This window comes from Protopterus annectens, chromosome 1.part0 (genome assembly GCF_019279795.1).
Source record: "Protopterus annectens isolate FY-2018-M chromosome 1.part0, PAN1.0, whole genome shotgun sequence".
Classification (NCBI taxonomy): domain Eukaryota; kingdom Metazoa; phylum Chordata; order Ceratodontiformes; family Protopteridae; genus Protopterus; species Protopterus annectens.
The window spans coordinates 1,235,222,805-1,235,235,890 of record NC_056725.1 but is presented as its reverse complement, the minus strand read 5'-3'; the positions used below and the strand labels follow the sequence as shown (position 1 = coordinate 1,235,235,890).

General features: G+C 40.4%; 1 protein-coding gene across 1 annotated transcript in view; it reads left to right on the top strand.

The window, feature by feature from the left end:
• The first annotated feature begins 12,401 nt into the window (after positions 1–12,401).
• Positions 12,402–13,086, top strand: part of FAXC (failed axon connections homolog, metaxin like GST domain containing) — a 1,137,834-nt gene continuing 1,137,149 nt past the window's right edge. Inside the window, exon 1 of the mRNA XM_044065817.1 lies at positions 12,402–12,469. The gene's annotated coding sequence lies outside the window, so the exon portion shown is untranslated. The remainder of the gene's footprint in view (positions 12,470–13,086) is intronic.

Here is a 13,086-nt window from a genome sequence, read left to right as displayed (position 1 = left end):
ATGAAAAAATCTTTATTACAGAGAAGGCCATAAAATATGAAAATTAGCAAAGTTAAGATCTTGCAAGACATTAAGGAACATGGCCTCATAACTAATATCGTTCATAAGATCACTGTTGCATTAACACTTACAGATGCAATATATCCTGCCATGGATACCATATGACCAGCCAGTCTACAAAGCTAAGGCACCTTTCTCCTACATCACACATCTGCCCTTAGCACAAGCAGAAGTTCCAGTTAAAGAAGAAAGTATGGATGGATGTGCAAAAACTCAGAATTTTCTTGCCACTTGTCTTTGTATGCATGGTCTTGTCATCAGCATCCTGTCTAGTTATCCATATGATTTACTTCAGTACAAAGTTTTCAGACAGATAAGTATCCCATTGGGGACCTTTCCTATTTCTTGCTAACTTTTGTTACTTAAAGTTTCTTGTGTCAGTGAGAAAAGGAAAGTGTGACAATGGGTATCAAATACCATGCAATCTTGTAATTGTTCAGTTGTAGTTGTCAGTTGTTCATTCCTAAGACTATTAGAAGTAGGCTTAACTTCCTCCTGTGTAATATTCCCCCTTTGGTAAATAAAGAAGAGAAAATATTTGAAAGAGTTGCTTGACAATAACCAGATGTCCTTCTCTCTCTACCAGTCTAGGAGTGACTCCACTGAGGTACATTCACAGCCCTCAGATCGTTTGTCTGTTTCTCCTAGGCCCTTTAGTGCATCCCGTTTGGAGGCTGCTGCACATTTGATGAGACTGAATGTCCAGCTGAGACAGCCAGATTGGGAGAACCCAGAATGATTTTATCTGAAGATAAGGGAGACACCTAAAAATATTTATCAGAGAGGACATTCATGCCTTGTTTATAGAGGCCAGGCCTATGGCTTTCACACTGAATCCCACGCATCCACATACACTATACAGTCTGAAAACAAAACACGTCTCCAACTTCTACCCCTTTCAGTCAGAAAACCAATAGGAAGATTGTTTTATTTTTGCTTTAGATATGTTTAAGTCATGAAATATTCTGTGCTTGCAACCTCTTCCTCCACTTCAACCCATTAAAAAAAGACTTCCCTGTTCTTCAGAAGGAAAATAAATTGTTGGATACTGACCGAGAAGGGCTAGATTGTGACACACTAAATGTTCATTATTACCACTGCCTGAATGGCAGTTTGGGTTATATGCCAAGGTAGCCCAATACTGGCCAACTTTCAAAAGCTTAGACTCCCCTCCCTCTTTTTTCCTGTGAAAGCTGATTGGCTGAGTACATCCTGAGAAGGAAGACTTCAGTTGTCACTGGAAGTGAATGTTCAGTCTTTTTCTGCCACCCAAAGAAGAAAGTCATCTGACTCTTCACAGGATCCATTGCTGATTTTTTTCTGGCTTATTGCTCAGATAAGCTCAATTTGGGGGCCACCTTCCTCTCATTTTGTCATAGACTTTTTAATTTAATTTTATTTAAAATATATATTTATTTTAATGTTATATTTCTATCAGTGTTAGTAATTTCATGAGAATTTCTGCTTGTAACAATGTTTATTTGGCTTCTATCTTTGAGAAATGCTTGTTTTTATTGTTTCTGAGGAAACTCAATATTTCTTAGAAGTTGTGTGCATGTATGCTGTTAGACTAGGGGCTGTCTTGTGTAGTCATCTTTATTGTTACCCTTTATTTTTATCTTTTGACAGGAAAATATTGCAGAACTTGGATTTTTCACTATTTATACGTTATTTAAAATATGCATGACTGCTTTGTATGTATTTAACACTGGATCATGATTTTAACACAGATGAAGTTATTTGACTATACTGTAGAGATTGTACTCTCTCTGACAAGAAAATATAGTTTAAATTGCCATTAAATGGCAGGTTAATGTGGTTAAAATGTGTGGAGCTAATTTTAACACTGGTTACTTTCATGTTTGGCATTTGCGTACAGAGAATTCTTAAACTTCTGTCAGTTGTAAAAGAATTCTGAACACATTTTGTACTGTTTTTTGTGATAATAGCAGAGTTTAGTTGTGTGGGAATATATTTATTGCTCAAAACTTAAGAGCTGGTTATGATATATTATCCAATACTGTTAGTTTATTATTCTGGCTCGTGTTCTCTCCCCTTACTGGATGGATCCTAACTCTAGTATGGTTGCACCTGAAAAAACTAAATAAATAAAAGTATGCCTCAGCCTACAGTTTGTGATTCTGCTTGGTCAGTAGATCATTTACCTCTTGCCCCATTGCCTCTAGTGTAACTTTGCCAGCCACTATGGAACAGGATTTAGACACATCATCTGGGCCTGTTTAAGTACTTGCTGCAGTTATGGAAACATCAAACCGTTTGTGTGCAGGAATACTCCAGGATAACAGACCCCTCTTCAGACACAATACTGTGTCCCCATATATTTTATCTAGTAGTGAAGCTCAGAAGAAAAAGAAACAGACGTGTCATCATACAACTACTAATCAGATTATAGCTGTTTATAAGGATAATGTGGCCTCCTTGGCTGAGTGCTCAGTAGACAGCTAATTCTGGTGGTTGTGTTCCCATACATAACTCTAGTGCAGATTTGGCTTGACACCTTTCTTTTGTTTCAGAGAATGGTGAGAAATCTGATGAGGACAGTGGTGATTTCTTAGATGTCACCAAATCCAGTTACTCTGATTCTTCAGAAGGTGAACCTGAGCATAATTCCAAACATGTTCACTTTTCCTCAGATGATTGCTAGATTTAGTGATGTGTTTGCTTGGGAGCAGTTGGGAAACAATACAGAGCTAGGCAAAGTATATGACCTTATACAGGACGAGATGCCCAATTTTATGACTACCCCCCCCCACCCCCTTAGCAACCTTCTGTGCCTCTGATAAAGAGGGCTAAAGGATGTCTCTTTTCACTAATCTAGCATTTAGAATATCAAATTATCAAGGCAATATGTGAACATTTATTTTACAGTGTGAGTACAGTTTAGATGATTTTGCTACATGCTTACCTGCAGAGCAAAAGTCTTATATGAATGAAACTGTTTCTAATTTGACTCAACCTGGGGAAGACTACCATCTTTGCAGCAGGAGCAGAACAAAAATCCCACCAAAATAAAAGACAGGGATCCAAAAAGGAAATGCCAGGAGGATGATTCTTTGAAATCAAACAGGAGTGATTACCTTCCAAAAAAGGATCAGCTAGTCACAGAGGACCTTTACTTCCCCTCCTGCCCATCTTTCTCTTCCTCCAGGCTCTTTCTCAACCCTGCAGCCTATCTGCAAAGAGTCTCAGACAAAGGGATTCTGAGAATAATTCAGGGATGATACACTTGGCAGTGGATACAAAATACTGCTTTTCAGCGGAATTCCCCCACTCCCACCAGCCCAGGCAGAGCTATCCCCCTTTCCCCAGTTCTCTGTCACAAGGTAGAAGCAGGGGTCATAGAATCAATGCTTCTATATACACAAAGGCAAACAATTTTACTCTAGAATATTTTTGGTACCAAAATAGAAACACTCCTGGAGACACATCCTAGATTTGTCTTTTCGGAGGACATGCAACCATATCTCTCAACCTGCAGACACTGAAAATGGGAACCAAGCCACTTGAAAAGTAAAAAAAATCCAGTTAAGAAATCTGGACATCTAATTAGCATAATAATAGTGTGGCTTTCTGTCTACTAAGCATTTAAAAAAAAATCATGTGTGCAGGGCTAAATCAGACCTGAAAATAAGAGCATTCCTCCAAAATTGGGACAATTTGAGAGGTCTGCATGCAGCAGGTATTGATGGAGGCAAAAAAAAAAAAAAAAACTATTAGGAAATCTTATTTATCCTAATAGAAAAGATTTAATGTTCGGTAGCAATGTACAGGACAGGACCTGTGGGGGCACCCCTGGTTCTCCAATATCTTGATGACTTGCTCAATTGAAGCCTTGTGAACACCTCAGTAAAGGTACACATTTTGGCCATGTCAGCCTGTTTTGAACCCTTCCTCTTTATTTCATGATAAGCAATTTTACAAGGGGGGGGTCATATTAGACCACCGAGAAAGAAGGTAGCTCCAACTTGGGATTTGAACTTTGCTTTGGAAAAAGTTTACTCAATCTCCCTTTAAATCTGTAGCCAGCAATTCTATAACATTTCTCACCTGGAAGACTATGTTGCTGGTTGCTTTAACTTCTGCTTGACTAGTATCTGAATTGCAGACCCTTATGGGCCAGATTCCAAAAGATCAGTGCAGAACTACAGTACAGACTGTGCTGAGTACAGTGGAAGGCATTTGCCAAGCAATGAAGTACATAAAAGTATTAGCTGTGGAATTAGCATCCAGGCAAGCACATTCCGCCAACGATCAAATGTAAAGCTGAAGATCAGATTAGTTGCCGCAACTACAGTGATGAATACATGAGCAACAGTAGTTAAGAAGCAGCAGTACAAATGAAGTAGCAGTCTGCTTTGGAAGTGTCATTTATATAAAACAGCATGCGGATATACTGCAGATGTTAAAAATGTATCTTATTCTTATACAACTGTGATGAATGAATTAATTCAAGATTACATGTGGTGTTGTACGTTTTAGTATACATAGTAAACTGCTAAGTACATACCTGTATATCTCTTGTTTACAGAGTTGTGCTATGCAGAGTGTAGCAATGCTGCAGAATCTACTGAGTACTTGAAGAAATTAAAAAATAAAAAAAAGTAATGCGGCATGGCATGCCGCAAGACCAGCAAAGCAATAAGCATGTCTCTAAAAAATATTGTGAAGAGTAGATTAGAGCATGCGTGGGTAACACACACAATGCACACCGTCCAAGGAGAAGGGGAGACACGACAGTAGAAATGGGGAGAGGGTACGGAGGGGATGACATACATAGAAGGAGGGAAAGGAAGTTCAGAGGAAGGATCTGAGGGGCATGGGTATATTTTTTGGCAGGAATAGGCTTCATTTTTTTCAAAGAGAAGGATTAGTGAGTTGTAGGTAAATGGTGGAAAATAATTGGATCAGTAAGAAACACAAAATATGCATGACATCACATAACACAAGCACAGGGTGGTGCAATATAAAGGGACAGGGTATGACACACATACAATAAATAGACAGGCAGCACAGGAGGGGTCATAGGATGGCACCAACATTCACAATCAAGAGGGAGAGGGGTGCAATCTACATATGGCCCACCATGCCAACAAAGGCAAGGTAATGCACATATGTAAATAATGTTATTGTTGTGGTGTTGCTGACAGAATGTGCATTTCATTGGGGATCAGGATTCAGTGATGCCACGGTATGTGGAGCAATACCTTTCAAAACAGGATACCATAGCACAAACACACAAGTGGAACTGCTCATATCATATGTTGGCAACTGTGGACATATACATAAATGGCATATACTACAGCTGATAATGATCCAAACCCATGTAAGATCATAGTGCAATAAGTCAGAATTGAACCTTGATTCCCTAGATGTGGGAAGTAGTCATCTTGCCAGTAAGCCATAATGCACTTATAATACTGGGCTGCATAAATAACCACATGAATAAGTAGCACCTATCAGTATTCTGTGAAGGTAGCAGCAAAATACACCTGGTACTATGGGGTTGGGGGGGTCTTCACTGGATATATATACCAAAAAAGTGGAACAAAATGCTACACAACATGTCATCTGTGCATACAAGCCTGCTGCACATTGGTACATATTTCTACCATTTGTGATATGCTACAGCTAATGTTACTTGTATGACATGCACAATGGTATATGCTAAAGTAATGTGCACTGCACATATGGTGCTGTAGGCTTAGTGTACCCACAACATAACAGCTATACTGCAATGCTGTGATGTGCCATTAAGGACACCATGCATATAGGACTATGTGCTGGCATGGCAAATTAGGTCATGTGTCTTATCTGCATAACACAGACATATTACTGTACATCAGTATCACATTACTGGTAATTGCGGTGTAGGCAACTAACAGCTAATCATGGAAACCTACCCTGCTGCTACTGCAAAATAGCTCTACTGTTACAAGATAACAGCTGTAACAAGCATGTGCAGCCGCATGTCTTATATTTATATATACATACCACTATATGGTGGACTATAATTGCAACAAAAGATGTTGATGTAAAAACGTCATTGTTAGTATACAGTACATCTATACACAATGTCCATTGTATAGCATGCCTAAAGGGCATAAGGAGTATATGCAAGGAGGAGTCTGCAAATATGTGCTACACATCCATGCATAATTAAGTGCCAAAAAACAAACTGACATATAGACAAACTGCTGAATACAATCGGCTAAGTATTGACGATTAATGTTCAATGGTAGCAAATGGTTAATAAGCACACATGCACCACAACTTATAACAAAACAAGTAATATACACATATGTACTGTCATGAAAATGCACTGCAACATTTGCCATGGCTGCTGGGGTGTTTTGCCAGAGATGGCCTGCATCTGTCTCCCTTGGGCTTCAGGCTCCTGGCAAAGGCTTTTGCCTCCCCCATAGTGCGAAACATAAATTAAAGGTCATGCTGCTAAACACTAGGAATCTAATCATGAAATTGCACTCATTGCAAGCATTCTTAACCCTGGAAGAAGCTGACATTTCTGCAGTCACGGAAACCTGGTTCAAAGCTGCAGAGAGCACCACAGCCATACCTGGTCAAACAGTATGATAGACAGGAAATACTCTAGGTATGGTTAACAATTGACAAACCCCCTATTTAAATCATAGCTAGGTACAGGCCTCCAACTCTGACTCAAGATGCCCACTCCACCTATCTGGATCTCTTCGAATCTATCAAGATTCAACCCTTTACCCTGATCCTGGGAGACTTTAACTATCCAGTCATACAGTGGATATAAAAAGTATACACACCCCTGTTAAAATGTCATGTTTTTGTGATATTAAAAAATGAGACCACAATAAATAATTTCAAAACTTTTTCCACCTTTAATGCGACCTATAACCTGTACAATTCAATTGAAAAACAAACAAATTATTTAGGGGAAAAATATAAAAAATAAAAAAAATGTACAATAAGCTGGTTGCATAAGTGTGCACACCCTTAAACTAATACTTTGTTGAAGCACCTTTTGATTTAATTACAGCATTCAGTTTTCTTGGGTACACACCTGCCATCAATTAAAGAGACTGATTAACCCCAAATAAAGTTCAGCTGTCCTAATAGGATTTTCCTGACATTTACTCAATTGCCTGCTACAGCAAAAGCCATGGTTCACAGAGAGCTTACAAAGCATCAAAGGGATCTCATTGTTGAAAGGTATCAGTCAGGAGAAGGGTACAAAAAATATCCACAGCATTGGATATAACATGGAAGACAGTCATCAAAAAGTGGAGAAAATATGGGACAAGAATGATGTTGCAAAGAACTGGATGTCCCTCCAAAATTAATGAAAAGACAAGATACCTGCAAATTAAAGGGAAAAGATGTTAGAGTGTGGAATACTTTTACTTAGTGTAGGGATCCAGGGGGCCAGCTGCAGACATCAGCGATCCACTCCAGCAGTCGATTCTGAGCCCTGCGATGGAGGTCATTATAACAATGGTGGATCTGCACACTAGTCCTGGAGATCCCAGTCTGTTCCTTCCTTTCTGATGTTGGCATACACGGTCAGTAGCTGCATCATCTCCCCATCAGTCCATTTGGACTCTTGGATGTCCTACAGTCTCCTCTCCATCAACAGTTTCCTCAGAGTTGTTGATAAGTTGTGGAATGCCTTCAGAAAATTGCTCACTGAGGTACCACTCAGTATACAGGTAGCAAAGGAATGATCTGGAAATGTAGCATTATCGCATTTTAAAATTAGCACAATGAGGTTTGAAGCAGGCCATTGGTGGACATCAAGCACATGCTGTATGTGTACATATATACTGGTAACTACTAGGCATTTGCATGGAACACTGTACACTCCTCAAGAAAAATCTTGATGAGTGGATAGGAAATAGGAAATATACCATGGGGATCACTTCTGTGGCTCTGCTCGACAAGGGCACATGAAATTAACTTTCTTGGGTGGCGTAAGCCAGAGAACCTTGTTGGCTAGGCTGACTTAGGCCCTTGGGCTGATAGCCTAGTACCTACTTATGAACCTATGAAAACTGGTCAGGGAGGCTGCCATGAGACCTACAGCAACACTGAAGGAGCTGCAGATATTTCTGGCAAGTACGGGTTGTGTACTACATGTGACAACAATCTCCCGTATTCTCCATATGTCTGGGCTATGGGGTAGGGTTGCAAGATGGAAGCCTTTTCTTACACAGGAAAACATCCAGGCCCAGTTAAAATTTGTAAAACATTACATCAAGTCTCCCAAAAGCATGTGGGAAAATGTGTTATGGTCTGATGAGACCAAGGTTGAACTTTTTGGCCACAATTCCAAAAGGTATGTTTGGTTCAAAAACAACACTTTGCATCATCAAAAGAACACCATCCCCACAGTGAAGCATGGTGGTTGCAGTATCATTGTTTGGTGTTGCTTTTCTTCAGCTGCAACTGGGGCTTTAGTCAAGGTGGAGGGAATTATGAAGAGCTCCAAATACTAGTTACTTTTGGCCCAAAACCTATAGACATCTGCTAGAAACCTGAAGATGAAGGGGAATTTCACCTTTCAACATGACAATGACCCCAAGTATACATCCAAATCAACAAAAGAATGGCTTCACCAGAAGAAAATTAAAGTTTTGGAATGGCCCAGCCAGAAGCCAGACCTAAATCCAATTGAAAATCTGTGGGGTGTCCTGAAGAGGGCTGTGCACAAGAAATACACTCACAATCTGACAGATTTGGAGTGCTTTTGCAAGGAAGAGTGGGAAAATATTGCCAAGTCAAGATGTGCCATACTGATAGACTCCTACCCAAGAAGACTGAATGTTGTAATTAAATCAAAAGGATTGGAAGAAATACTCATGCCAAAACACAAATGCCCAGATTCCTTGATTTCGTCACTGCAAATGCCTTGGACCAGTTGGTTGTCACCCCCACAAGAGGTGAAAATATCTTTGACTTGGTATTAACCAACATGAGTAACCACTGCAGCATTCCTACAGTGTTATCATCCCTGGTAAGATCTGACCACAAAACAGTCACTTTCAAAGTCACCATCTCCCCTGATCCCCCCCCCCCCAGTTAGGGTCAAACAAAAAAACTTCTCCAAAACTGATTACAACCTCCTGAGGGAAGGTATAAACAGCTTCAGAGCCCCCTCCCCCTACACAGGAATTGGCAAATATGTCCAAACCTACACCAAAGTACTATATGAACATGTATGTAGCTGCATAGAATCAGGAATACCAGACAGGATGAAATCCTCCTCCTCAAGGAAAAGTAAACCTGTCTGGTGGACATCTATAATAAATAAACTCTATACTAAAAGGAAAGAATTGCTGTCCAGGACCAAGAAGGGGCAGGTGTCTAATTAGAAGCAATCTCTCCTTAACCTGAACAAGCAAATAAGAGCACTAGTGAAATCCTCCAAAGCAAACTTTGGGTCCAAACTGGCCATGTTTACTAAAGAAAATCATAAGGCTTTCTTCACATATGTCCGCAGTCTCAAGGGAAGCACCCATATCTGCTCAGAGCTGGTGGTCAAGGGCACTACATACACAAACCCTACAGATATAGCCAACCTGGTGGCAAACAGATTCAGTGAAAACTTCACTCCTCTGTCCCCCGCCCCCATCAGTAAAACAGGACATCCACAGTACCTGCCCCCTCCCCTTATCTCTAGGGAGCAAGTCATCACTGCTCTCTCAAAGGCAAAAAATACAGTATCCATGGGACCCAATAACATCCCAGACTGCATCCTACATGAACTCAGGCAGGGACTTGTAGCACCATTAGGCATCCTATTCAACCAAAGCCTGAGTACCGGCTTCATCCCAGCTGAGTGGAGGACAGCTATTGTCATCCCTTTGCACAAAGATGAAACGTCCACTGATCCAGGAAATTATAGACCCATCACCCTAACTAGCTTGATCTGCAAGGCCATGAAGCAGATTATCATGGACCTCATTAACAAGGACATTGGCAATCTCCAGACACTTGATTCCACACAGTTTGGTTTTGACAAGAGGAGGTCATGCCTGTTAAATTTGGTCATCTTCTTTGAGACAGTCACCAAGGCCATAGATGAGGGGAAGATGGTGTACACCACCTACCTTGACCTGGCCACGAACTTTGATATTATTCCCACTCAGGTATAATAGATAAACTCTCTCAACTAGGCATCAATCCATATGTTTCCAGATGGGTAGCAAACTGGCTCACTGCTAGAACCCACCTGGTCAAAATAGGGGATGCCACCTCAAGTAGTAGACCTATAACAAGCGGTGTACCCCAGGGATCGGTCTTGGGGCCTCTGCTGTTTGTGGTATACTTCTCAGAGGTGCAGGCCAAATCTAGTGGGCTATGGCTGACCAGGTTTGCAGATGACTGCAAGCTGGGTGCTGTCATCAATCCCCCTAGTGATGTGGACATCCTCCAGGAGGGTCTCACCCAAACAAATGACCGGTGCCAGAAACATGGCCTCAAACTGAATGCCAAAAAATGCATCATCATCCCTTTTGGGAAGAATGACGTCTCCACAAATGATCACATTGATAATAAGGCACTAATCACCCAATCAGTTGTGAGGGACTTGGGCACCCAGGTTGATAGCAAACTGATGTTTGACCACCATATTGCCTCTGTTGTATGGAAAGCTTTCTACATGGCCCACCTCATTAGTAAGTGTATCTCATCCAGGGACAAGGTGGCCATAACATCCTTATATTCTTCCCCTATAAGACCCATTATTGAGTACAAAGCTCCTTTCGGCATGTAACTCACAAAGCACATGCGGCAGCTGGAGAGACCACAGAGGTACCACACCCAGAGAATCCAGGGCCTCAAACATATATCCTACACAGATAGGCTAAAAGCCCTATCCCTCTACTCAGTCTCCTACAGACTCCACAGAAGTGACCTCTGTCTAGCATACAAAGCAATCTCAGACCCCATCCTGATGGGACTGCTGCATATCCGCAAGTCAAGCTTCACTCCAGTAACCCACATGCGTAACCTCAACCTGGTCTGTGACATCAATAGGACTTGTTGGCGGGACAGATTTGTGTCCCAGAGACTCCCTCATTGTGGAATAGACTCCCTCTCCACGTAAAGCAGAGTACCTCATTAAACCTTTTTAAGCACAACCTGGATAACTGGATGGGGAACAGAAAATGCACCTCTCAGATTCCACCTGTGTCCCTGCTTGACAGTGGCATAGGGTGCTGACTTGTTGGAACATGGGCTAAATTCTTGGCTAGGCTTGTAAGGGCTTCAAGGCCAATAGTCTCATAACTTCCTATGGTCCTATGTGGCACAATACTCATGCACGTGTGTGAGAAGGGCAACAATGAAATTAATGTGCAGAAATATAATGTGATGTGTTAATGTGACAGAGGAAATGTACAACATAAACAAACCAGGAAACCAAGCCAACAGTAACAAAATTCCACGAAGACACGATGCTCCTCCAAAAAGTTTAATGAACAGCAAGGCAAGATTCTCCAACACTGACCTAGGTTTCGTCCTATGGACTTCTTCAGAGTGTGTAGAACCTGCTCAATATATACTGCAAGCAATTGCGTTGCAAAAGCGTTGTGAACCATTTGTAAATCAACACTAGTGTTGTATATATATATAATTGGTTTCCAATGTATGTATGTATTGTATATCCTAGTGTATATAAATAATAAATATATATTGTGTTTAATGAACATGAAAATCATGATCAAATATAATGAAGTAAAGATAGAAGGGTTGGTGAAGGAATTGGAAGTGTTAAATGATAAGATTAGTGAAGATTTGCTGTTTGAACAATATTACACGAACTACATCAATATCATCAAAGAAGTAGACAAAAGTTGTGACAATATATACACCAAGAAAAATAAAAAATTCAAAGAGACACCAAAATCTATGAAAACGGCAATATATATCCTAAATCTAAAAAACTTGTTGGTAACCATGGCAATCAGTCAACAGGGAAGAACACAGGAAGGCACGGGTCATTTGATGACATCACTTCCTGTGAGGAACGCGAGTTTAACAACAACATAAGTTGCGAGGACAGCAGCCCAACGGGTGACATCCAGAGAAGATCTGAGAGAATTAGAAACCGTAAGGACAACATGGAGAGGGAAGTATATGGCGCATTAGGAGCACGTCCCAAGAGGCAGCGTTTTTTTCAACAGGCAACCAACAACGCGTGGGGAGTGTACAGATAGACGAGAGGGGACTCATGGGGGCAACAATATTCAGCGATTGTGGTTTAAATCTTCACAACAGCGGTGCGAACCAAGCTTACATGGACAATGTTGAACATATGTGTGAGTTTCACTGTGAGGAATTCAGTTTGAGTAAAACCGAAGACGGTAACGCTATTGAGACTATAGAGAATATATCACAGGTAAGAACTGAATACAATACTACATTACTACCAACTGCATCAAATGGGGCATTGACTACATATGAAGCGAATGAACAATCTAAAGGGGACAATTTCATGGACATTCAAGTTAACCATGATAATTCACTAGTTATTTCTAATGATAGTGGACTTTTAAATTTGAGCATTTATGACATTATTGCTGATAATGTGTATGAAAATAATGACGTTAATAAGAACAGGAACAATGAGTTAACAATGAATACAGTTTGTATTGACAGTGGAAACAATTTTAATACTTTTGAGTTTGAAAGTTTTGAAAGTTTTAATACAAGTGTTTTAGACCTGGTGGGAATTGGTGACACACAGGACAATACGAATAATACAGTGCAGGAACATTCAAGTAATGATCAACCTGATACGGGACATAGGGTTAACACAGGGCTGAGTAACCCAGTTATAATTGTAAATTCAAGTCAGGATTTTAAGTTATACAATTATTCTAATGTTGAATTAGGGACAGAACACGCAAACTTTTTCTCAAAAGGATTCCAATTTGTTCCGTGTAGAAAAGGGAATTTGGTGAATTCTATAATTGATTTGAAATTGTTTACTAGAAAGGTTAATCTCCAAATTTT